Genomic DNA, 26,634 nt, shown 5'->3' on the forward strand with positions numbered 1-26,634 from the left:
CGTTGCCTCCTACAAATATCTAGGCTTCTTGCTAGACTGCAAGCTCAACTTTAAGCAACACGTGGAACAAGGATGCACAAAAGCAAAACAATTGTTATTCGCCTTCAAAATCCTGAAGAAAAAGCTCATAGGTTGCTCCACCGGTCATCTGCTTCAAGTGATCGACGCAAAATTCCTACCCTCCATCTCGTATGGCTCAGAAATCCTGAATACGAAAGATGCTACATTATTAAATACAGAACCATCTAAATTCTTCAAAAGACTGTTCTCAATACCGTTACACATCTCACAAGAACAAATCCGTTTAGAATTTGGACAAAAAAATCAGATCATGGCCAGACAAGGTGCCTTAGTAAAGTATTACTGGAGGATGAGGGAGGCAGAAAATAACACTCTAGCCCACCGTTGCTGGGTTGAGATTTAAAGTCAAGCAAGACAAGCTAACTCAACCACTACAAGCTTGTTGTTTGATGAGTGCATGAATGCTATGCCTCATCACTGAAACTGTCGTTTTACTTTGTTTTACTTCGCCGCATGATTAATATGTTGTGTTGTCATCTTGCTGCTGCTAATTTTTAAAATATTACTTGACTGTTTCTGCTATCTTTTAAAATGTTATCTGTCTGCCTCACTTCCATTACCGGCGCCACATGACCAATATGTATCGCTGTTGGTGTTAATTTAGAAATTACTCACCCGATTTCATCTCTGCTGACACTTGCTCTTTTGCACACCTTCAGACAGCCCGACCTGTTAGAGGCACGCCGCTCTCGCATTTCCTTAGCTTGCCAAGCGCCCCGCTCTACCACGGGTTTTCCCGTTTGCTGTGGAGGGTGCCGGCAGACATTTACAGCCCCTGCCCTCATTGGCTTGCTGCGGCTCTATGCTCCCTTCCGCGCCCAGCGGTCGCGCGCCGAAGTCCAGCCCGTCTGCGCTCGTCCGCGCTAAGTGCGCGCCAGGGGCCAGGGATGCTGGTCATTCTTCTGTCTGTTCCCAAGTAGGTGCTCTCTATTCCATTCAGGAATTATTGCCATGGAAGTCTCATAGATTGCCCTGTCACTATTCTTCCCAACCCAAGGCTTTACTAGGGGATTTTAGCTGTAGTTGTGTGTCTAACCATTGCTGTCCTATAATGCCGTTACCTTCACAGATGCACCCCTCCGTTGGGACATTAAAATCTCCTTCCTCTGTCACTGAAGAGGGCTTTCTGATCAATGTTAGATCTTTAATTAAAAAGAACATCGCCTTCAACGACTTTGTTTCCGTTAGGAGACCCTCCTGGGTTTTTATCACGGAAACCTGGGCGTCTGAATCCTCAGGCCCCGAGCTTGTTGATGCTATCCCGGAGGGCTATGCTTTAGCTCGGATGGATAGAATTGGGAGAAGAGGAGGAGGTTTGGGGATTCTATATAAGAACTCCTTCACCTGCCGTACTGACCATCTTTCCACTCCTACTGATCTCTTTCAGGCTCTCTACTTCTCTCTTAAATCCTCTCCTACTGTCTCCTTTTCTGGTCTTCTGTTCTATAGGCCCCCTGGCCCTAGGTCTGCCTTCAGCCATGATCTTTTAAAGCTCTTAGAATCTTTTGTTGATGGACCCAAAATTACCTTGTTAGGTGATTTTAATTATCACCTTGAAAATACGAACGCCAGCGACACTTCCTTTCTGGTGGAATCCTTAGCCTCATGTGGCCTGATGCAACTTGTGGATAGCCCCACCCATTCGGCCGGCCACACGTTGGACGGTGTTTTTTCAAATGATCCTAGATTAACGATAGGCCCCCCATCCCTCTGGCGTGGTCAGACCATTTCGCGGTTCCGCCGGAGTTAAAATCCTTCTCTTCTTTCCCTTCCTCCTCCGAACCCAGGAGGTGGGAATTAAGAAAGAACTACAGGGAGGTTAATAATGCAACTCTAGCCCCTTTTCTGTCCAACCTGAGGCCCCTCACCTCTGGTGATACTAACGCAGCGGCCCTCGAACTCTCTAATTCCATCTTGAGAGCGGTGGATATTTTGGCTCCCGCTAAACATCATTACTCAGCCAGAAAGAGACCTTCTTCTCCCTGGTTCTCTGACTCGCTCAGACTGTTAAGGCAGGGCTGCCGTAAACAGGAGAGACGCTGGCGGGCCTACCTTGACCCGAAGGAGAGAGAAGTGCACAAATGCCTCCTTGCAGAATATAAACTGGCAATAATTGAGGAAAAGAAGGCGCACTTTGCTAGCCTAACGTCCTCGCTAAATTCCCCCCGTGATCTGTTCAAGATCATTGACACCCTCTCCAACCCTCAGACACCGGACCCCATAGTAGGATCCCAAGAATTGTGTCATACCAAAATAGCTTATATTTATAGGTCGCTTGAAGCCCTCATCTTGACTCTGGTGTCCCCTATCCTCCTACCTCTTTCACGCCAGAATGTCGGGCGAATGAACATCGCCCAAGTTTCCTTAACTTTCCCCTCCTTACCCGTGAATCGCTCACCCTACTCTTTGATAAAACTAAATCTGGTTGCCCTTTGGATCCTTGTCCCCTTAAGATCCTCAAGGAGTGCAGGGAGGTGGTCATCCCTCCCCTCTTAGAGGTGCTGAACCTAGTGATTATGGAAGGAAATTTTCCACTCTCGTGGAAAATGGCGGTTGTTAAGCCCCTCCTGAAAAAGGTCACCCTGGGTCCTGGGGTGTTGAAGAACTTCCGCCCAATCTCTCTGTTACCTGCCCCTGCTAAAATTCTTGAGTCCTACCTCAATCATCATCTAAGCACCTTTCTGGATGACGCCAGTTTGCTGGACCCCTCCCAACATGGTTTTCGGGGAGCCCACAGCATGGAGTCTGCGCTTACAGTGGTTATTAACAACATGAAGGTCGATACGGGCCAGACCACCCTGCTGGTCCTACTCGACCTCACGTCGGCTTTTGACACCTTGCCCCCCTCCGTTCTGATTGGTGTTGGCGGCTCAGCCTTGAACCTCATGAATCTTTCCTTAATCAAAGAGAACAGAAGGTAAAGCTGTTGACTTCCTCTCTCCCTCTAATCCTGTGCAGTGTGGGGTCCCTTAGGGATCTTCCCTGAGCCCCACAATTTTTAATATCTATGTGGCCCCACTAGCCAGGTTAGTACGATCATTTGGCCTAGAGGTGTTGTCATATGCTGACGACACCCAGATCACTGTCTCTCTCACTCAATCGGTCAGCCTCTCCGCCTCTAACTTCAGGAAGTGTATGGAAGCAGTCTCCCTATGGATGATTCAGAACTTCCTGAGGTTAAACGGGGAGAAGACAGAGGTCCTGATTTTTGGAGCTAATCAGGACATCTTGTCGAGTGACTGGTGGCCTCCGTCCCTTGGGGCGTGTACTTTTCCGTCTCAATCTGCCAGGAATCTGGGGGTACTGATCGATTCCACCCTCTCCTTCGACCATCAGGTCAGCAGGACTGTCTCAACCTGCTGTGGAATCATCAGGGTCATGAGAAAGATTGCTCACTTCCTCTCTCCGGAAGCGCGGAAGCAGGTTACTGTGGCCCTGGCTTCCTCGAGGCTAGACTACTGTAACGCGCTTTATTCAGGTATTAACAAGAACCTTATTCAGCGCTTACAGATAGTGCAAAATGCGGCGGCCAGGCTGGTCCTTAACCTCCCTAGACTCTCCTCAGCTTCCATAGCCAGGAAGAACCTTCACTGGCTGCCCATTAAGTCCAGGATCTCTTTCAAGATCCTTTGCCTTGCCCATGGGGCTCTATACAGCTCCGGTTCGGAGGGTATTAAGGCCCTTCTCCACCCTTACTCTCCCTGAAGAGCCCTCCGCTCTTCCAACAAAAACCTCTTGTCAGTCCCTCGGTCCTTCAAAGTAAGGTGGGGAGGGAGAGCCTTTGCCTCCTTTGTCCCAAGGCTTTGGAATTCTACCCCCCCCCCCCGAACTAGCAGGACAATCATCCATCACTCTCTTTCCTAAAGCTTTGAAAACGTACCTCTTTGTAGAGGCTTATCTGTAATCTGGCTCTCCATTACACAGAAGCTGCACGATCTGTAGGCGCCTTGATGCCCTTGGGCTAAGTTGCGCGGTATAAGACATAATTCATTCATTCATTCATTCATTCATACAATCCTCCAGGAATCTGTTGGCATTGCAGCTAGAGGAGGTCTGGTCAATACCAATAACGTATTCTGGACTCAAAAGCGTGGTGAACACCGCAATCAAGCGGATCTCTTTGTTAACTGATAAAATGATTTTTGCAAAAAAACATCACGCCTGGGCTGTGATACAGGCCTATCAGAGGCTAAAGCAGCAACAGTATTTGACTGAACACCTTTCCTACCACAAAAAGCATTACCTGATGTTGCTACGACTGGGATCATTCCCCTCAAAGGATTTGACCCCTAAATGGCCATCGAAGGAATGCCGCCTCTGTTGTCAAGGGGAGGAGTCACTACTACATGTATTATGTACATGCCCTTTTTTACTGAAAACACGCAAATCCATTCTTCTGGAGATTTTAAGGAATGAACAGATAAGAACATGTAGAGCTGCAGTCATCGAGTGTTTTGGAGGGCTTTCGATTCCTCTCTCCTATAGCGCCATAACATTCTGGAAAATAGCAGCAAAGGAACTGGAAAAAATTGATTTAAGCCAAGCAGCTATCAAATAACATGCTGGCTGACTTTTTTTTGTTTTTTAAATGTATTGTTCTACTTGCCAGCTTTTTAACTGTGGTCACAACTCTAAGGCCATAATTTCTCTCTTACGTTTTAAAAAAAGTGCTCATTTAATCTTTTGCATTTTATGATGGTCTGCCATCCTTTTACGATTTTTAAAGAATCAATAAAAGTATTTCGGACTGGACTTCACTAATAAAGCACATGATAACACAACATAACATTTGCTATAACAGAGCGCTTTAAAACTTGTGGGTAAAACTCACATGTATGCAGATAGCCCCCACTCCTTTTATAATGGCAAACGTGAGCTACAAAATGATGGAATGCTCTCCAAAGACAAGAAGTAAGAGATTCAATATACGAAACATGTGCCCCAACTAGGGCCAATGCAGTTTATGTTCTCTGTTGAGTCTCCTTTGAGTTGAATGAGTAGGTTCAGACCTAGGACCCTTTATCGCCCTAAGGGATTTAAGCTTCAGCTCAGTGACAATACCCATAGAGGCAGAAACACATTTGGCGGTGCTTGGCTGCTATTATACCACTTTCTTTTCAGAAGATATTTTAGCAGGTCCTGCAGTCGCACAGAACTGTTCCTCGCGTGCAGAGTTCGACCTGGTGCATAGGCTTTCCTACTTATTTTTAGGTCGAACCTACTGGAGCGTGCCTGTGGTGTCTGTTGAGAGGCGTATTGTGGCTTACCAAGAACATAGAGGGGCTTGGAGACTGCTTGTTGCTTACCATTGATTTGCATTCCATTCTTACTCGTGTCTCAGCTTGCAAATCTTGTGGTTGTCCTGTCCATGGAGCATTACCTCTTTACCCTTGCTTTGATTGTCTGGCACCTCTCTTCCATTGCTTGCTTTCCAAACACTACTTTTTTCCTGTTAAGCACTCCATGAGAGCGCATGTGTTTTTGAGCTGTCCCCCTCCTGTACTTCTCTCTCCATGCACTCTGTGTTGGTCTCTGTCACCAGAGTGCTTCGTCCCGTTCCCTCTGTAGTGCGCTTGTCTATGTGCTTCTCCCCGTTGGCTTCCTGAACCTCCATATTTTTTCCCCACCCTCACCCTTACCCTCAGTGTTGCTTTCCCATGCCCCCGCCCTCCCCAGTTTTGCTTTGGCTTCCCCATCCCTTTTGTCCTCCCCCTTGTTGCCATGACTTTCCCTCCTCCGTGTTGCTTCTGCGTCCACGCCCACGCCGCTCAAAAAAGAAAAAACCTCTCTTTTCTTTTTAGTTACTAACTAGCTGCCCGCCCCAGCATTGCCCGGGGCAGAAGGGGGCTGGGGGCAGCATTTCAGGCTTGCGTGCACTCCCGCCCCGGCCCCCACCCGCCACGACATTTCCACTCCTCCCCGCGCTTCACTCAGCCGCACACGTTCCGCCTCCTCCCAGCACTTCAATAAGCCACACACATTCCGCCTCCTGCCAGCGCTCCCGCGCTTCACCTGCCTCAGCCCGACTTCACCGCTCCTCGTTCCGCCTCCTCATATCAGCCCGACTTCACCGCTCCTCGTTCCGCCTCCTTCCATCAGCCCGACTTCACCGCTCCTCGTTCCGCCTCCTCCCATCAGCCCGACTTCACTGCTCCTCGTTCCGCCTCCTCCCATCGCTTCTCTGAGCCGCACATTTTCCGCTCCTCCCCGCGCTTCATGTATCTCAGCCCGACTTCACCGCTGCTGTCCGCCGCTCCTCCGCGTGCTAGATGATGTCAGCACGCACGTCAACGTTGTTAGCGCACACGGCTGGTGCTACTTCTTAGGGACTACTTTTTTTTAATTGTTCATTTTGTGAATAACGTTTATTTTTATTTTTTATAGCCTATGTCCATCTACAGGACCCCCCCTTTCCAACGCTGTATTGGGTGTTGCGATTGGTGGTGTACATTTTGAGTTTACCTGGCTCAAAGGACACAGTTCTCTCTTTATAATAGTAGTATAGATTCAACTTCGATCGGTGACTACAAAGAAAAAATACGTTTTGTTATCATTTTGTAGGTGTGCAAAAGCATGCAGCGCTCAGCAGTTTGGCCCAGCATTTTATGATAGCAGGTTTCCCTCCTCCTGCTGTTCTCTTTCTATGCTGACCCCACATGCACGCCCTCTCTATTATCTGAAGGAAGACCTCCCTTTTCTGAAAATTCCACCCTCCATGACTATGGAAGTGCCTTCCCAGTGTGTTCTTGTGTTTGGAGTGCTTGCCATTTATTGCAGTATTATCCTTGTACATGTGTTTGGTACTCTTTTGTAACATGCACACACCACTTTTCCCTTGTAACACACTGTTTGCTACCTCTCACATTTTGTTTGCCTTGATACTTGCACAAGTGCCACCATTGACTACGTAACGTTTGTTCTTGTGCCTGAGTGTCTAGCATATATTGCAGTATTATACCTCTAATTGTACTTTGTTTTCTCTTGTAACCTGCACACTTGTCACTTTTTCCTCCTGTGTACTTTTTGCTACCCCATGTATTTTGTTTGCTCACAATTGTCACTTTACCTCATGTAACTTAACGTATGCTTTTGTAATCTGTTCACGTGTAATGTTCTCCTCATGTATCAGTTCTGTTCCTATTGTGAAGCGCTCTGACGCCTTCGGGTAAAGTCTGCGCTATATAAAAATGCATAAATAAATAAATAAATAAATAAGGCACTCAACTCAAAATTATTTGCTCACTCTTCTGAAATGCTCCTCTGTACGCCTTCCTACAGGCACTCATATTTTCCTGGCCCTGGCGATCAGTCACTCATGAGTCAGTCATGAGTGGACTGGGCTGCCTCCAGCAGCCCTGTCTGGGCTTCTCAAGCGAGACGAGCGGGATGCCCCTTGCACAGACCTGGACAGACACTGTAAACATAAGCTGTGCGGACATGTCTCTGAGCGGCTTGTATCTGTTCATGAGGTCGCTGGGCTGGAGCGGCTGCTGCAGAGAATGTGCCTGCACAATGCAGCGTACCTCTTCCCTTGAGTGGTGCTAAAAGGGAGCAGTGTGAACACGAGCAGTGAGTGAGCAGAAGACAGGCCTGAAACCTGCAGGGGGGCTGGCCATTCGCTTTTAATTATTATTATTATTAAATTATTTATGCGTTTTTATATAGCGCGGACTTTACCCAAAGGCAGGGGCGTAGGAGACACTAAAATTCTGGGGCGGACAACCTTGTGGACTTTCCAGTGACCCTATACAAATCACCGCCCGTTAAACAAATACAATCGCATACATTCGAAGTGAAATATTAAGAAAAGCAGGCATGTTGTCACAATTTTCATTTATGCTTTATTGTAATTTGCATTCATATAGTAATCAGACCAAATGTTAAAAAACTTGTATATGAATCATCTTGATGCACCAAGCAAACATAGGTGGCTGACTTAGGGTGGGGTTGTCGTGTTTGCAAGTGCAATATGATTTGAAAAGTACCTGCTGCTGCATTCCTGGTCTCCAGCAATTTTCAGGCAACAATAAAAATGTGAAGAGAACTTTGGTGATTAATGTTCTTTATTGAGAGAGATCGAAGGTTTGTCTAGTGGAAGTTTTGACTCTTGGTAAGGTAGACACAGTGGGTTAATATGCATGCTGCAAAGAATGTGTACCACGCAGATCACAAAATGCATATCATGTAAATTGGTCAGTGAGTTACTGCTTTTGTCTGAGAGATTCTGTTGGTATTTGCAGTTTATAAGTTAAAATCCTAACATTGAACTGTGAGCTATTAACTGTCATCAAAGAGCTGCATGAAAACTTCAAGGTATAGATTAGAACATTATGATTTTTCCCCAGTATTTCCTTATCCTAATGTTGGAAAATGGGTTCATTAGGATAGAAATCAATTCTGATTATTAAAGAGAACCCCCGAACCATGGTGTTATGTTTTAAATTCTGAGTGTGTGCTTCTTTAGTGTTGCAAAGCCATCCTGTGCCCTGGGCACTCCCTTACGTTTTGCTGACTGGTACTGGTGGTACCTGACTCTGACTGACCCTGGCCTCTGCCTGAACAGGCACAGGGCCAGTGCTATTCTGAAAGATACACTTAAAGATACTGTGAAAACACCTACATACACTAGGGTGCGCTATGGGTTAGGGTACCCCTATGATTGGCATGACCTCTCCTATAAGGCCCTAGTTCATAATAGGGCAGGGAGATTAGAACTACCTTTAAGTCCCTAAAATATATTAGGGCATGGCAGTTTAGAGGCCAGTAGCCCTTTCTGCGTTTGCATGTGTGCACTGCTGAAGCCCGAGGTCAGTTTAAAAGTAGCCCTGTGTTGTACGACTGCTTCTAAAATGCAAATTGTGCCCAGACTCGACTTTTGGGTTTGGGGAACATATATATTGATCAACTACAATGCTGGGGCAAAATTAAGTTAAGTGGAAAAAAAATTCCACTTAACTATGGCTGTATCATATTTGCCACATAATACATCTTCTGCTGCATAATCTAACGATTTGACCCGAAACAATTTTGTAGCTCAAACGGTTCAAAAATTACTAAAAGAAATGTGACTTATGTTGCTGTGAACTGTAGGGCCCTTTGCAAAGGTTGACTGGTCACCTTTCCCTGTGCTGCATTTGTATGTTACACAGGTACTAAGGAGGCAAAAGCTTTGCAGAGGCTGTTAGTATGTATAAATATGTTAAAATAATAAAGTATCATAAAATGCACCTCCTTACGCTGCAGCCTTTTTATTGTTGCATCATTTAGTCAACACTGCAACATAATTTTGGCCTCCATTGCTGCATAACTCCATTGGCCCCAAAGAAGGCTGCACATGTTAAAAGTGTTTGTGCAAGAAGCAGAGACCATGAAGTTTGCAAACTTAGGGGCTGATTACGAAGGCAGGCGGACGGCGGTCCGGTGTCATGGAGTGCCTTGTGTGCATGGGTGAGGAGATTGAAGGTTATCCTCTTGTTGATGGGGAGCCAGTGCTGGTCTTTCAGGTGGGGTGTGATGTGGCTGCGGCGGAGTATGTTGAGGTCATGCAGAGGCATTCTGGATGCGTTGCAGTCGTGACAGGAGTTTGGCCGGGGCTCCGTCGAATCGGAGAATGAGACCACTGGCCTTTGAGGTGGTGACCCGAAGGTAGGCATTACAATGCAACCGCCACTATGGCGTTCGCAGTGCCTATCTTTTACATTGCAGCAGGTGCTGCTGGCTGCATCATCTGCCGCAATGTAAAAACTGTCATGTCAATCAATCAATCATAGCATTTGTAAAGCACACTACATACCTGTGCGGGTCTCAAAGCGCTAGGGGGGGAACTGCTACTGTTCGAAGAGCCAGAGGAGTCTCTTGAAGGTTAGAAGGTCTTCGGTTTGTCGTAGGCGGATAGGGAGGGTGTTCCATGTCTTTGTGGCAAGGTGGGAGAATGATCTGCCACCGGAGGTCACTCTTCATGTGCGGGGGATGATGGCGAGGGCGTGTTCTGCGGAGCGGAGCTGGCGGGTGGGGGTGTAGAAGCCGAGTCGTCTGTTGAGGTACGCCGGTCCGGTGTCGTGGAGTGCCTTGTGTGCATGGGTGAGGAGCTTGAAGGTTATCCTCTTGTTGATGGGGAGCCAGTGCTGGTCTTTCAGGTGGGGTGTGATGTGGCTGCAGCGGGGTATGTTGAGGTCGTGCGGAGGCATTCTGGATGCGTTGCAGTTGTGACAGGAGTTTGGCTGGGGCTCCTGCGTAGAGTGGATTGCTGTAGTCCAGTCTACTACTGACGAAGGCTTGGGTGACCGTCCTTCTAGTTTCGGTGGGGATCCACTTGAAGATCCTGCGAAGCATGCAGAGGATGTTGAAGCAGGTGAAGGAGACGGAGTTGACCTGCTTTGTCATGGAGAGTGTGGGGTCGAGGATGATCTCTAAGTTTCGTGCGTGGTTGGTGGGTGCTCCTAGTGCCGTTGGCCCCCAGGAGTCGTCCCAGGCCGATGGGGTTGAGCCGAAGATGAGGATCTCTGTCTTGTCCGAGTTCAGTTTCAGTCGGCTGTCCCTCATCCAGTCGGCGACAGCCTTCATTCCTTCGTGGAGGTTGGTTTTGGCAGTGTGGGGGTCCTTGGTGACTGAGAGGATCAGCTGGTTGTCGTCGGCGTAGGAGATGATGTTTAGGTCGTGCTGTCAGGAGACGTGGGCGAGTGGTGCCATGTAGACGTTGAACAGCATTGGGCTGAGGGATGAGCCTTGTGGTACGCCGCAGATTATCTCTGTGGTTTTGGAGCGGAAGGGGGGAGGCGGTCGCTCTGTCAGGTCCCATGTCTGGGGGCTGCGGGAAAGGGGCCCGCTATGGGCCTCCAATGTTCCTTTCCGCCAATTTTTCATCGCGGGTGAACTGCCATGGATAGGCTGGCAGGTATGGGGTAATGTAAGCCCTACTGTGGTGCCTGGTAGGCACCACCAGCATTGTAGGAACCAAGAGCCCCTCCGCCGCACTGGCGAGCTCAAGTAGCCAGTCTGGTGCGTGGCGGTTGGTCTTTCCGACCGCCAGTAAAGCACCCACCATTGTAATATGGTTGGCGTTGATGCAGTCACCAATGGCAGTGGGTCTGCCAATGACGGGGTGACGTGGCGGTTCCACCTTCATTATAATCACCCCCTAAGTTTGGTGTGCATGCAAATCCTACATTGCCAACCCCTGATAAGTTGCACCACTACTGCTGAAAAAGGCCAATGGAGGTACCAATGGGTGCGGTTGACTTGCCTCAAGGATCTTGGGACCTCAGTGACAGTCACTGTCGATCTAGGGTGTGCTTCTTTGTATGCCTGCTCGCAAGACTGGAGGTGAACTGCAGTATGGATTGTGGTGGACAGGCCTTCCAGGTTAACTCACACTTGCCACCGTTGGGGTTCACCTGCAGGTGCTAAGACACCAGGGCTTCTAAGGTCTAACGGGCCTTCTAAGGTGTAGCATCGGAATGAGCTCTGTCAGGAGTGCGGTCTGCTGGACTGGTCATGAAGGCTGAAAATGGTGCTCCAGTTCCGAATTCAGCAGCTCTGGCCAGAGTGCCACATCCTCTCCCACACTGAACACCACAGTGCCCCACTGAGAGAAACTTACACTGCCTTCAGCTACAACTCAATTGTGCTGCAACTAAATTCAAATTATGCACTAGACAACAGTAAAATACTGCCTGAAAAAAAAATGAATAACACCCTGAAAAAAGCAAACACTCATAAGGAATGCAAGAATAAGCAAATCATGTGAAATGTATTCAGGAACAACATGGTTACCGTAACAGTTTTAAACTCATTATTCATAAATCATTAAGTGATTTTGCCTGAAAAATTCAGGACATGGACCAGTGAAGTGTGGCTCAGGGGTTAGAGGCGGCAGACCCGGAAGCTGAGATCGGCCCTGGACCAGGGTTCAATTCCCCGCCTATGCGGGTCTTGGGCTCAAAAATTCCACGGACTCGATAATTCTCGCTCCGGTGCCTTCTCGACTCACGGGTTCACACTCTGCGACTCTGGGCAATAGCTTGCTTAATCTCCACAACGGCCCCTCGTGGCGGGATGCCTGGCTTTCACCTTGTGGATACCCTGCTGGGGTTATCTCACAGGGGAATACCAGGACGGGTTCCCTAAGCAAGCGCCGGGAAACCCTTTGTGGGTAGCTGTGCGCTATATAAGCTCAAAATACATTTACATTTACCAGGAAGGGACCCGTTTCAATGTCCATTGCTTATATCCTTTCAAAATGTAAGCGGTTTCGTTAAAAAAAATCACATCCCTGAACACAGAGACACAGTACACATTTTATAAGCTAAAATAATTAAAACAGTTGAAAACGATCATATTAAACATTTTCACTCCACTCATCAACCAGGTATTGCAGTCCATTTAGAAATGGTGCACTTCCCGTGGGAAAACAATGTTGTTCAAAGAAAGAGGAAAAAAGAAAGTAGCGCTTTCACTGGCAAACTCTGTAAAGTGGTTCTAATGTGTGTGGGTGTAAATAACAATCTGGCCTGTCTGCTGACCACTCTGTATTGCTTAATTTAGGTATTTCATTTTTTTTCTCTCCGTCCCGAGGTTTTTCTTTGGAATTATAAAGCGGTCAGTAAAAGAGGAAATATCCAGCCAGTGTCCGCCTATTTTGGATCCATTTCACAGAGAAACCAATGAAGAAAAGGAGATGCAAGAGAGATTAATAGGAGCTCTTGAAATCAGACAGAGACAGAAATGGGTATGAAGGACAAGAGACAGTTTTTTTCCCCTTCTCTGCCCTTCCCAGGCCTTCGAGCCTTCCTGCAGCATAACAAAGGAGGGCCTCTTTGACTCCAGGCAGGTCAAGTGCAGGGCCATTAGTTACGTGCTAATGGCCCTGCTGAATAACAAAAGGGAGAGGGGAAATTCTTTTGTCCACTCGTCCCCCCCACCCTTGTCCCCGTGTCCCCCCCACTACAAAATCTGGGGGGGACATATCCCCCGCGTACCCCACACTTCCTACGCCCATGCCCGAAGACGTCAGAGCGCTTCACAATAGGACCAGTAATGATACATGAGGAGAAAATTACAAGTGAACAACTTACAAAAGCAAATATTAAGTTACATGAAGCAAAAGAGACAATTGTGAGCAAACAAAATACATGAGGTAGCAAACAGTGCATTACAGGAGGAAAAAGTGACATGTGTGCAGGTTACAAGAGGAAACAAAGTACAATTAGAGGTATAGTACTGCAATATATGGCAGACACTCCAGCACAAGAACCAACGTTACGTTGGCAATGGTGGCACTCGTGTAAGTATCAAAAAGCTAACAAAACTGTGAGAGGTAGCAAACAGTGTGTTACAAGAGAAATGTGGCGTGTGCATGTTACACAAGAGTGCCAATGCAATTACTGGACTAATTACTGGAATTAATGCAAGCCAGGTGGAGGTGAAGCCAAGCCAGAGCAGACTCAGCCCTGAAATGACAGAGGTGTCTCTCAGGGTACAGGGCCCATTGCACAGGTCACACAGATAGTGAAAGGCCCGTTCCTAGACAGCAGGCATAGCCCTCAGGCCATAGAGTCCGTGCAGGCTCCTCCCTCATTTATAGAGAGAGACAGGACTGAGGATAAACAGAAGCCCACGTGTTTATTCTCCAGGCTGCAGTCGGTCGAGAGGATGGCCTGTTAACCTTCAGTAGCCCCACTGTGCCTTGGTTTGACCCCTTCCCTCGCGCGCTGCAGTTCAGGGCTGACGTCAGCACGTTCTGTGCCCCGGGGATTGATAAGAATGTCCTACGCTGAGTCAGAGCCACATTCCCTAGAGTGGGGTTATTTCTGTGTCAGGGTCGTTGCTTTCAGGGGTCAACAACGCACATTAATTAATTAATTAATTAATTAATTAATTACTTAATTAATTAGCCGACAGTAAGCACACATGGTGTGAGTGACCTCGTGGAGCTCGTCAGAGAGGCTTGAGGTATCAGCTGAGATTCTGAAATACCCAGCACTAGAGATGCCGATGCACTGCCGTAGCGTCTGCGCTCTGACATATTGCATGATATGCAGGTAACGCAGCGGCAAAGGGTCAAGTCAAGTCAAGTCAGAGCATTTATATAGCGCACTACATACCCAGAGGGTCTCAAGGCGCTAAGGAGGGGGGGGGAGGATTACTTGTCAAATATCCACGTTTTAAGTTGTTTTCTAAAAGCTAGGTGGTTCTGGGTAAGGCGAAGGTGAGTGGGGAGTGAGTTCCATGTTTTAGCAGCCAGGTAAGAGAAGGATCTGCCTCCCATGGTGGTCTTGTTGATGCAAGGTACAGTGGCGAAGGCTTGGCTGGAGGAACGTAGTTGGCGGGAGGGGGTGTAGAAGGACAGTCTTGAGTTGAGGCATTCTGGTCCAATGTCGTAGAGTGATTTGTGTGCGTGGGTTAGCAGTCGGAAAGTGATTCTCTTATTAACGGGTAGCCAGTGGAGGTCTTTCAGGTGACCAGAGATGTGTTCGTTGCGTGGGATGTCTAATATGATTCTGGCTGAGGCGTTTTGGATTCGTTGGAGTTTCTTTTGGAGTTTAGCGGTAGTGCCTGCGTAGAGGGTGTTTCCGTAGTCCAGTCGGCTCGTGACTAGAGCATGGGTGACTGTTTTCCTGGTTTCGGTGGGGATCCATCGAAATGTTTTTTTGAGCATGCGAAGAATGTTGAAGCAAGATGAGGATACGGCGCTGACTTGTCTGTTCATTGAAAGTGAAGAATCCAGGATAACGCCTAGGTTCCGTGCGTGGTCTGTCGGGATGGGTGCTTTTCCAAGGGCTTCCGGCCACCAAGAGTCGTCCCATGCAGAGGGGGATGTACCTAGGATGAGGACTTCTGTTTTATCTGAATTCAGTTTCAGACGGCTGTGTTTCATCCATTCAGCAACTTCTTTCATTCCTTCGTGTAGGGTAGTTTTGGCGGTTCTGGGGTCCTTGGTGAGAGAAAGGATCAGTTGAGTGTCATCCGCGTAAGAGATGATGTTGAGGTTGTGTTGGCGGGCGATGGTCGCGAGGGGGCTCATGTATACGTTGAAGAGGGTGGGGCTGAGAGAGGATCCTTGTGGTACGCCACAGATGACTTCGGTGGCCTCGGACTTGAATGGTGGAAGGCGGACTCTCTGGGTTCTTCCGGTGAGGAACGAAGTGATCCATTCAAGTGCTTTTCCTTGGATTCCGATGTTTCTGAGGCGTTGTAGAAGGATGCTGTGGCAGACTGTGTCGAATGCTGCAGAGAGGTCGAGGAGGATGAGGGCGACTGTGTCTCCATTGTCCAGTAGAGTTCGAATGTCGTCTGTTGCTGCGATGAGGGTGGTCTCAGTGCTGTGTTTTGCTCGGAAGCCAGATTGTGAGGAGTCGAGGGATTTGTTGGCTTCGAGGAAAGCGGCGAGCTGGTTGTTGACAGCTTTCTCGATGACTTTGGCCGGGAATGGAAGGAGCGAGATGGGGCGGTAATTTTTGAGTTCGGTGGGGTCCGCTGTGGGTTTTTTCAGAAGGGCGGTGAGTTCAGCGTGTTTCCAGTTTTCCGGAAAGGTGGCGGAGTTGAAGGAGCAGTTGATGACGTCTCGGAGGTGCGGTGCTATGACGGAGTCTGCTTTGTTGAAGATGTGGTGAGGGCATGGGTCTGTGGGGGATCCTGAGTGGATGGAGTTCATTAGGCGGATGGTGTCCTCAGTGGAGATTGGGTTCCAGTCGTTGAGGGTGGTCGCGGGGGGAGAGTGTTCAGCATGTGGTTGGGTGGGTTGGGCTCCGGGTTGGTTGTCGAAGCTGTTGTGGATGTCTGCAATCTTGTTGTGGAAGAATGAGGCTAGGGAGTCGCAGAGGGCTTGAGAGGGGGTGATGTTGTTGGAGTTGGCCGAGGGATTGGAAAACTCCTTGATGATGTTGAAAAGTTCCTTGCTGTTGTGGGCGTTGTTGTCAAGTCGATCCTTGAATGCTGTTTTCTTGGCCTTTCGGATTAGTTGGTGGTGAGTGCGGGTGGCGTTTTTGAAGGCGTCCTTGGTGCTGGTGGATGGGTCTTTTTTCCACGCTTTTTCAAGGGTGCGGCAGAGTTTCTTGGACTTCTTAAGATCATCGTTGAACCATGAGGCCTTCTTGTTGCCAGGTTTGTTTTGACGTTTTTTCAGTGGTGCTAAGGTGTCGGCGGTGTTGGATAACCATAGGGTGAAGTTGGCGGCGGCTAGGTTTGGGTCCGAGGAGTGGGCTGGGGTGTTTAGAAGGAGCGATGAGGAGATCTGGTTGGTGGTGATTTTGTTCCAGTTTCTTTGCAGAGTCGGTTGGAGGTGGTTGGTGGGTTTGGGCTTGTTGTAGGTGAAGTGAACGCAGCTGTGGTCAGTCCAGAGGAGATCCGTAGTGTGGCTGATGGAGACATGATTGCTGGAGGTGAAGATGGGGTCGAGTGTGTGACCTGCGATGTGGGTGGGGGAAGTGACCAGTTGTTTAAGTCCGAGGTTGGCGAGGTTGTCCAAGAGGGTGGTGGTGTTGCGGTCGTTGATCTTTTCAAGGTGAAAGTTGAGGTCTCCCAGGAGGATGTATTCTTTGGAGGGGAGCGCGTGTGGAGTGATGAAGTCCGTGATGTCTTCACTGAATTTTGCGCGGGGTCCTGGTGGTCTGTAGAGGAGGGTGCCTCTGAGTGTGGTTTTGGGGTCGATGTGGATCTGGAAGTGAAGGTGTTCGGAGTTGGCGAGGTTGGCTTCAGAGCTGGTTGAGATGCGGATTGATTTCTTATGGACGATAGCGATTCCTCCTCCTGTGTGGCTGGTACGGTCTTTGCGAGTGATCTTATAGTCTTCAGGGATGGCAATGGTGATGTCTGGGGCGGAGGAGGCGTTCATCCATGTTTCCGTTAGGAAGGCGACGTCCGGGGAGGTGGTGTCTAGTAAATTCCATAGGTCAATGGCGTGCCTGTGGACTGAACGGGTGTTGAGAAGGATGCATTGTAGGTGGTTGGGGTCGGGAGTCAGTGGTGTGGTCGTAGCGGAGATGTTGTCGGTGCCGCTGTATTTGCAGGAGTAGCAGGAGAAAAGACCGTGGGTTTGTCCAGGGGCGGCTTGGACGCAGTTGGGGGCGCGACCGGGGTTAAGGTCTAGGAGGGAGGCGGCATTGTAGGTAATGCGGGAGGGCTGGGCAGCGCGAGGGGCAGGGGGTCTGGCGCTGGGCGCGGTCCAGGCGCGGACGGGCGTAGACGGGCTTACCTTTGGCGCACCTTCGGCGTGGCCGAAGCGCGTGGACGCTGCGCGTGGGGGCATTGGCCATAAATGGGGAGTGGAGGGGGGCGGAGCGTGGGAGGGTCAGCTGGGAGGCGGGGTCTAGGTGCAGGGAGGGTCTGCAAGGGGTCCTTACAAAATGGCTGCACAGTAAACAAACAGATCAGCAAAGCTCCAACAACAATCTCGAGGTGCAACAATCAAAGCGCTAGCAGAAACAAATGCGAGGCAAGTAGCGTTATTGAGCGCTGCGTGAAATAATTAATTTAAGCACTTGCAGAGGCACTAAAGCGCACAGGTCACGAGCGCTGCACAGTCAATAATAAGAATAGCGCCTGGAGTACAACTTAGCACAGGACACGAGCGCTGAGCAGAATCAATTTAAATTAAAGTGCCAGGAGTCCAAATGAGCACCGTTCTCGAGCGCTGCACAATACCAGTGATACCAGCAGGAGGGGGAGGTGAGGGGAGCGGCCGCTTCTGCGAGGAGCAGGACGGTCGATACTATGGGCCCGATTTAAAGTTTTGCAGACAGGGTGCGCTGTCACGAAGTCGGTAGCTAGGATGTCATTGTCCAGCTCTGGCTCAGCTCGAGGTCCTCTTGGACTCTCGAATCCAAAACGAGCTGAGCTTTCATGTGCCTTCTGCCTGTCAGCCATGCTCTAATCTCATGCACCAAAAATTAAAGACAAAACACTAACCTTTGATGCAGGAACGGCTCCTCCACTATGGCGGAGGAGCGCCGCCTCACTGCTTTCTCACAGTGCGAGAAAGCCAAAACATAAAATGGTAATAACTATAGGTTATTACCATTTTATGTTTGCTTTGCGCATTGCGGGGGGGGGGGCTGCTCTGCTCTTTGAGCAGGGCAGGGAGGAATGGTGCGCAAAGACTGTTTGGTCGGCCCTCTCGGGCCTCCCAAATCAGTCATGCCGACTCTGCCCTTAATGGAGAACAAGGCCAAGCCATTAGCCGCTGGCAGGGCGGCGTCCTGACCAATCACAACCCTGCTTGCAGCGTTGCGATTGGTTTAGAGGAAGAAGCCTGGTTGCCTGCTTCCTGTTTTTTTTAATTTCCCCGTGACCCCTTGTGCCTGCTCCCCCACCCGTGAGCAATGCCGGACGCTACCGCTTTGATGTAAAAGAGGAGAGAGAAAGAGGTAGCCATCTAGGCCCATATTACATTGTGTCCTGGGAGCACAAAGGGCTTGTGCGACCAGTTTCTGCTCCCTCAGAGCACTTCAGTATTACAGTAGGGACTGCAGACGTTTATGCGGCCCATCCTGTAACATAGAGAGCACCGGCACACATGTACAGCCAGCGCTATAATAGTGGGATGTTCTCTCATTTGCATGGATATGTAGATTCATGCAATTGAGGGGAACAACTTTGCCTTTGTGCTTGCGTCATATAAAGGACTTATGCACAGAAGCAAAGAAGACATCAGGAGAAACATAGATTGAGTGCCACAAAGAGGCGGGTAACAGTCAGTATGTCTTTTGAGGGCGACTCCGAGACCACCTAGACATCACCCTACAAGTGGGTGCACTTACTAATTGCACCTGCCTGCAGGAGGATCTCTGTTTCCCTATAAAGTGCAGGCCGGGTGCCACCAGCCTTGTGTAACCGGAACAGCTGCTTCAAATAACTGTCCCACCTTTTACTAATACCCTGCCATCAGAGCAGCCGCAAGTTCACATCTGCCCTGTTGCAGTGCTTTTTTTTTTTTTTTTTTTTTTTGATTTAAGAGATTTTTATTGAAAAATAAAAGTTGCATATACATATACATAGGCAGTTGTTCATAGTAAATTTGTTGTCTCTTTCCCTTAGAGAGAGAAGGAGAGGGGGGAGAGAAAACACCTTCCTATGGAAAAACAAAAAACCACGAATAGGCCTACCCAAACTGAGGCTAGCGAAGGAACTAGGAGGCCTAAACCTGACAAACTTCAAAACCTACCAGACGGCCTGCCTGGCCAAGCAAGGATTCGTGTGGATTGACGAAACGCAACAGTACAAGCCAGTATGGTTAGAACTGGAGAGAGAACTCCTGGAAGGCTTGCAGTGCTTTTTCTGTAGGAGAGCCCACTGTCCCTGTTTGCACCCAGCAAGCTCTAGTAAATGAGTACTGCAGCCCTAAGAGGGACAGCGTGCTTATCTGTAATATGTCCCCTAGTGGCTGAATTGCACAATGTGACACAAAAAACTAGGATCGTTCCGACTTCTTGACCTGACAAAATTGTGGGATTCTGTGCAAATATTTTAATTCCCAGTGCATCCTGTTTCTTCATTATTACTTATGAGAGCACCCTGAGATACATGAGCTCCGATTGTGTGCTGTACAAAACCTTTCTTTAGTTTAATTTATTAGACTATAATATTTCTCAAAGTATAATAAAAATCTACAGTGCACATGACAATATACTTGCCTCTTAGTTCACCAATGGCATTGTCATTAGGGCGGAAGATGAATGTTTCAAAGTTCATCTTTAAAATCTATCACTTTCAATATATTTCACCTAATGCAGTGATATTATCTGATGTACTATGGTGAAATGCTTCAGTGTGGTAAGAAATACACTTTTTGAATTTTAAAGAGACTTAATCATGGAATTAAATGATTTTTGTTGCATGATTTACATGCAATTTTTCATAGCTCTGCTATTGATGAGGCCCCTAGAGCAAAGCAGGTCTTAATCTGTAAAAAAAAGTATGTGCCAGGGCCCTTCTCAGGTGGCCGGTGTAACTTGCACCAACCATTGCCCATGCCAGCACTGCTTATTTCAGTACCAGCACAACTACTAACATTAGGCTCTGACAAGTATAGCAATTAAGACTATTCCAGACCCCCAAATTTATAAGACTAGCCTGGACAATGGTATTATACATTTTAAGTGTAGTTTGAATTGTTAAACACTCTGTTGATGTTCTCATCTTAAAACTAGACAATCTGCATGTTTAGGAAGCTGGCTCTGCACACACTATATAAAAGAAAGGTGTAGTGTGCACAGAGTTCAGTGAACCCCCAGAGGCTTACAAGAGGCTCACACAGATAACACTAAAAGCTGTAGTGGTTGTGTGGTTGAGCAGTTAGGCTTATCAAAGGGCTGTGTTAAGCATTTTTTGTACACACTCAGGCAAGATATGATAACACACACTCAAAGACTGAATTTCGATCAATTGCTTTGCATTACAAGTTATTGCTTAACTTTATTTCTAGAACCAAGAGGTTGTAGGTAAGTAACAGTTTCAAAAGCAGTAATACTTTTCAAATGCAGTAAGAATTGTTTTTTCAAGGCAGTAGAAAATGCTTTACAGTAATAGAAGTACTTTTGTAGAATCAAATTATAACAGTAGAACTTTACAATATGAATAGCTTGACTTTTGTATACAATAGATAGAAGGCAATGCACTCCTATGGAAGGAAAACAATGTTATGCATTAGCAGGTAAGTACTCGATTTACAATCCCAGTCTTCAGGGGATTTGACCAACACTGTGCTAGGTTGAGTTCACCACCAGCGGCACTGGGGCGACCGAGTGCAGAGGTCACTGGGTCCAATGTAAATCAATGGAGACTGCTGTTTCAGGGCACAGGCCTGAGGCTTAAGATCAGCACAGGAGGTTGCTTCAAGGTAGCACCAAAGCTACCTCACCAGCAGCACAAGGGTGTGCTGGTGCAAAATCAGCATTGGGCACTCAATGCGTTTCAGTGGGGAATCTCAGTTACACAAAGAGGCTGCAGGCTCGGACTAGGAAGCTGGCTGAAGGTGACCACAGACTAGGCAGGTAAGTTGGATGGCTGGGGGAGAGCAAGGCCCCTTTGGTTGGGCTCACTAATGCCAGAAGGCTGAGGATGCAGGGGTACCTTTTGGTGTTGGGTTTTCTTGGTTGGAGCCGGTTGTGGTCAGGAGGACCCTTCTTGTAGAGGCTGCAGGCAACTTCATGGGGTCCAGGACAGGTCAGTCACCAATGGAGACGAGGTCAGGCCTGCCTGGGAAACTTCACAGGACAGGTGAGCCTCTTGAACTCGGGCTGTGGGCATCGGGTGCAGAGTGGGCAGGGGTCGCGGATGCACCTGGATCCTGAATCTTTTGTGTCGTTTTGTTTGGACAGGGCTGCTGTCCTCTGGAGATCTCGTCTTGGCTGAAGAGTGGCAGTCTTTCTGGGGTTCTTGAAGTAGCTGGCCATGGGACAGGAATCTGAGGATCATGGTTCAGGGGTGCCCCTAAATACTGAAATTGAGGGTATTACAGGTACTGGCAGATGGTGCTAGTTGACTTTAGGATGACTACACCCTTAGAATGTCCCTTCCTTTGGGGATGGGGCATTACCCTAACCTGATTGGGTCGAATCCTTCCATTCAAGATGAAGGATTTCCTAAGGAGGGGGTAACCTTGGTCCAGGGCACCTCAGGGGTGGTCCTGGCAGAGAGGGGACACACCTCTCCTGACTACTACTTTTTCCTCTGACCTTGCTGCCAAAAGTGGTGCTTGGTCAAGGGGGCGGGCATCTCCACTAGCTGTAGAGGCCCTGACTAGCATATCAAACGGCAGGAATCCTTTGAGGGTCACCACCCTGAATGCTGTTCCTGGGTGGGGATAAGTGTGAAGCACCTCCACCCCAAACAGGGGTTGTGTCTGACCCGCAAAAGGACAAGACTCCCACCTCAGGGGTCAGAAACATGTCTGTGTGTGGCAGGCTGGTGCAGACCAGTCAGCTGGACATGAGGGAGTTGGTCATTTTTTAGGGAGCATCTCCAACATGCATCTCCAAGATGCCCAAGATGAGTGAATTTTATAATAAATCCAACACTGGCATCAGTGTAATATGCTGTGGAGTTTGATACCAAACTCCTTAGCATTCAGTAAAGTCATCCTGGTGCTGTGGAGTTCGTAATGACAAACTCCCAGCCCAGGTGTTCAATATGGCTCCACTGCCCTTACAATGTCTGTGAATGGCACAGACACTGTAGGGGCACATTGCTCACACAGCTGTGCCCTCACCTGTGGCATATGGTGCCCCCGGCCTTAGGGCTTGTTTGACCTGCTAGAGCGGTAACTTACCTATGTCATCAGTAGTGGTTAGTGTGCTTGGCACACAGGTATGTGTACCATGTCTGCTCTTAAGTTTTGTCTGCACCAAAACACACAGTCTTAACGCCTTCCCTGCTGCCGTTGGCCGTCGCGCAAGCTACCTCCCTGGTGCTACGCACATCCAACGGCCGACGCGGCCCCGCTCACCCTTTAGAACACCCGCACTGTGGCGGAAAAACCGCCGCGGTTAAGGCGTTAAATGGAAGTGTGTATGCGTTTGGTGAGGGGCAGATATCAGGCAAAAAGTGGGAGGTAACCATGCAAAAAGGGCCACTTTCCTACAGTGTTACTCTGTGGTGGACTACCATGAGCATCGGTGCTGAAAATTTAGTGTTGGTGTTGAGCGCTGGCAAACACCGGCTCAAGTTAAGCACTAGAGCCAAGTCTGACTCTTGGCTTTGCTCAGGATCGGCTCTCCCTGTTAATTCGTTGGCTCGGCCACCTCTATTGAAACCCTACACAGGCGGCCCAACAAATCTTTGGGTGTTAGTGTAGTTACATCAGATCGCTGTACTCTTTTGAGGGGATGGCCTGATGTACCTGCTTTTTTGTTCGGGAGCAGCAAGAAAACTCTTGAGATCCTAATCAGGAAAAATAGAAGAATGACCCCACACCCAGGGAGAAAACTCCTAGAGTGTATGTGCTATGTATTGTTTAGATGTTCAAAACAAACTTAAAGTTTGGGAGTTTGTTTTGGAGAATGAAAGACTATCATTGCCTTCATAGAAACTGGTGTGACAGGGGCTCCTCTGAAGGTATAGAGCTCTAGCAGGGCTAGCGGGTGGTAGTCCATACAGGAATGTGGAGGAAAGACCTCTTCTACCCTGATAGATGGTCAGCGGCCCAGCAATGTCTAAATAAGTTCCTGCCTCTGCTATTGTGTATAAAGCAGGTGCTGGGCTATAATTGTAGTAAATTGTGGCCAATTCACCACCACAATCGGCAATTCACAATACGGACATACATTCAATAGCTTCTCTTTACCCTTTCACACTCTATAACCCCGGCAAGAATGGTTTTAATTAAGGGACTGTTGATCCTGCTAATTCAAAACAGAAGGAGGTATGGAGCGATTCAATGAAAGGTAAACATGTAGAGCCCAGTGCACACATGCTCCCTGGAAGAAGTTGGAAAGGTTCCCACACATCGTGTTCCAGTATTATTTAACACATATCTACTTTCTTGAAATTCAGAAAGAATTTTGGGAGTACTACTGGAAATCTGCAACTGTCAAAGATTGCACCCACACGCACTTACACACACACACACACGCATGCACACACGCGCACACACACTCGCGCAGACACACACACACAAACACATACACGGGCACACACACTTGCGCGCACACACGCGCGCACACCCACACTCTCTTTTCTTCTTTTTTTTTAATAGAGACACCATTTGCCCTACACTACCATCAATTTTGGGAGTGTGCCCTTCCCATGCCCATTTGGAATGGGGAACTTCCCCCTCCTGTTTTCAAATGAAACCTACAGCTCTTGTCTCTGATTCTATCCCAAAGACTATCCCTGGCTCTGACACTCGTCTGTCTTCCATTGATTAAGATCCCTTGCCACCCTTCATATATCAAACTACAAACAGGATCAGGTTGTCCCACTTTACAAAAATCTTCCCTGGACACTGAAGATTGAGGGAGGTGTGTCCCATCACCAGGCCATCTATAGTGGGTAAATACCTTGAAAACGACAGTTATGTAACAAACCTTCAGGTCTCCAATTCAAGGCACACAGAAGAGGCCTCATCCCTACAGTGACCTCTAACCGAATGACGTCTTAAGGCTTGATTAGACTTGGTCAGGGACAGGTGCCATGTATTCCACCCTTTAAATACTGATACCCACCCTTTAAATACTGATACCCAGGCATTTGGAATTTAACAAGAATGTTAAATAATGCCTATTATAAGGTTTACCCATTGCAACGAGTAGCGACATGTAGATTTTGTGACTTTTCGCATCAAAAACTTCATGTTCTAATATTTAGCGGTGGGGGCTTCACCTGGTACATATTGGCAGGGTTCAGCAGATTTATACTCATGCTGCAATTAGATTGGAATATATGACCGGCACACATGCTACAGATCTCTGCGACATGACCGTTACCCCCTGAACTATCGCCTTTCGCTTTGAACTTTTTACCACAGGGCACACATTGATGTTTGCAGGATTGTGTTTAATTTAATGAGCTATTTTACTTGCTCAACTTGGGAAATTTTCATAAAAAACAAGTAGTGTCCTGTGCTTTACTTGGAGTGAAGGGTTTTTAGTCTTGATTTTTAAAGTGATTTAATATGAACCCTCTGAAGCAAAGAATATAGAAAATATTTGTATAGCTGAGTTAACCGGATGTGGGCAATTAGAAGTGTTGCTATTACTCAACTTACTGGCATTTATCTGTATCTTGAAAATGATCTGAAGGGCATAGAGATCTCTACAGCTGATGCTTTTAGCCCATGAACTATCTCAACAGAAAAAAAGGTTTGCTTCCATCCATTCTGTAAGTGCCTGTGCCTCAGTACAGTACTGAACTGCCAGTGCACATTGTAAGTCACAAGAAAAGTCCCTTTGAGAGCTCATTGAGTGCGTCAGTACTGAGATACCATGCCTCATGCGAAAATTGTTATAGGTGCAATGTGAGTGTTCTGTATATGTTTTGGTATGTCATGTGTTTCTTGCATGGCACATTGTGTTTTTCCCCATGTTTGACTAGCTGTACACTTTACAGGCCTAATTTTATCCTTTGCACACATTATTATACAAACACGCTTGCCTTTGTGCCACATTATACTTTCACACGGAACCTGCATTTGTTTTCGTGTTTTGTTCTTTGCGTGGGATTTAGTCTGAGCACCCATGACAAGGTCAAACAACATTGTCCCGTGTTATTCTTTCAGGCCAGGCACTAGCACCTAGACATAACACATAATGCAGCTGTTGTTTATGCGCACACATGACCTATCATATATATGAGTACATGAGCCACAAACAGACCCATGGAATGAGAGTCCTGAGAGAAGAGCACTGAGATGTAGAGCGTCCATCTATGTGTGCTAAGGTATGGGGGTCTGCTGGTAATCCCAGAGATTTTTCATATAATCATTTATCTTTAGTATTAGGGGAGGGGGGTTAGGTCACTCTGTCCTATACAATGAAGGCGCTTTTCATGGAATATGGATTGTTAACCTTGCCAACAGAATTTTTATTATGCATCTGTTTTTCAATTGTGGCACATATACTGCATTTCAGAGCACATTAGTTGGAATAAATATTCTAAACTTACTTCATGTCTTCAGGTTATCTCATTGTGGACAAGGACAAGTGAGAGAGTGAAAGGGCGTGTCCTGTTACCAAGATTTCAGAGAGGGCGGAGAGTGTTGTTTTCTAGGGGTGCCAATTCACTTGTTTCTCTAGTAAGGTTAGGAGTGCAAGTGAGGTATAGCTTGTCGGACCCTGACTCATGGACACTGAGGTGTTATGGTGCCTCAGTCCCTACATACTGATGTTTTGTGGTTCCAAGCATAGTTCTGTTCCAGAACAGAATCCCTGCAACATGGCGTCACCAACTTATGGTCTGATATTTACTTGTTGGAACCCCGAGTAGTGCTTGTGCTTGTCCACAATACCCTAGCACCTTTTTCCTGGAGACATCCTTGGTGTTAGGAGTTTCTCATACACAGTTATTAGGTAGCCCCTAGTTCTGTTGGTTTTTCAAGCTTGAATATTAAAAGGTTTATGCCCGGGAGGAGCCGCGCCAGCGACCAAGATGGCCGCTTGAGCATCGGCTCCGTCGGCCACCATATCCTGACTTGCCATCCGGCACAATATCCTGAGCCCCGTCCCTACCATCTGGTGGGGGGCCTGATCCTGAGCCACTGGGCGAAATTCCGAATGATTTGGGCGCTCCGATGACTTGAATCTATCGTCTGGAACTTTTGGGGCCTATTGGGTGTGCCACCGGGGCCCAGCGTGTGGCACTGCCCGCTTTGGAGTTCAACAACAATGGCGAGAGGGACCGAAAGTGTGCGGCGCAAATCGTTCTGTGGAAGTTGCGTCCCACTCGAGTGGCTCTCGGACCCCCATCTCATGCCAATTGACTCCGCACATCTACGCCACTACGGAACAACCTGTAGCTGTGCCGATTGCCCTTGCAACTTAGGGGTTCATTCGGCCAGCGGAGTTGGTAGTCGCACAGAAACTGAAAATGGCGGCAAGGGGGGATCCCGAAAAGCTACCTCCA

This window comes from Lissotriton vulgaris, chromosome 7 (genome assembly GCF_964263255.1).
Source record: "Lissotriton vulgaris chromosome 7, aLisVul1.2, whole genome shotgun sequence".
Classification (NCBI taxonomy): Eukaryota; Metazoa; Chordata; class Amphibia; order Caudata; family Salamandridae; genus Lissotriton; species Lissotriton vulgaris.